Source organism: Corvus brachyrhynchos, unplaced genomic scaffold (assembly GCF_000691975.1).
Source record: "Corvus brachyrhynchos isolate BGI_N302 unplaced genomic scaffold, ASM69197v1 scaffold5072, whole genome shotgun sequence".
NCBI classification, from domain to species: Eukaryota; Metazoa; Chordata; class Aves; order Passeriformes; family Corvidae; genus Corvus; species Corvus brachyrhynchos.
In genome coordinates this window covers 4137-4594 of record NW_008236912.1, presented here as the reverse complement: position 1 = coordinate 4594, position 458 = coordinate 4137, and positions in this window count along the sequence as shown.

The window sequence follows — 458 nt, the reverse complement described above, 5'->3', positions numbered from 1 at the left end:
GGGAAAAATGGGGGGAAAATGGGAGAAATGGGGGGAAAGATGGGGGAAAATTGGGAAAATGGGAAATTGAGAAAAATGGGAAATTGAGAAAAATGGGAAATGGGGGGAAAATGGGGGAAAAACAGGGGAAATGGGAAAAAGGGGGAATGGGGAAATGGGGGAAAAACGGGGGGAAATGGGGACTCCCCAGCGGATTTTGGGGCTCCCCAGGCGAATTTTGGGGCTCCCCAGCAGATTTTAGAACTCCCAAGGAGGATTTTGGGGCTCCCAAAGAGGATTTTGGGGCTTCCAGGCAGATTTTGGGGCCCCCAGGCAGATTTTGAGGCCCCCAGGCGGATTTTGGAACTCCCAAGCAGATTTTGGAACTCCCAAGGCAGGTTTTGGAACTCCCCAGCACGTCGGAGGCGTTCTCCAGCATGGCCTGGCGCGAGGACAGCTCGGCCTGGGACACGGCGAAG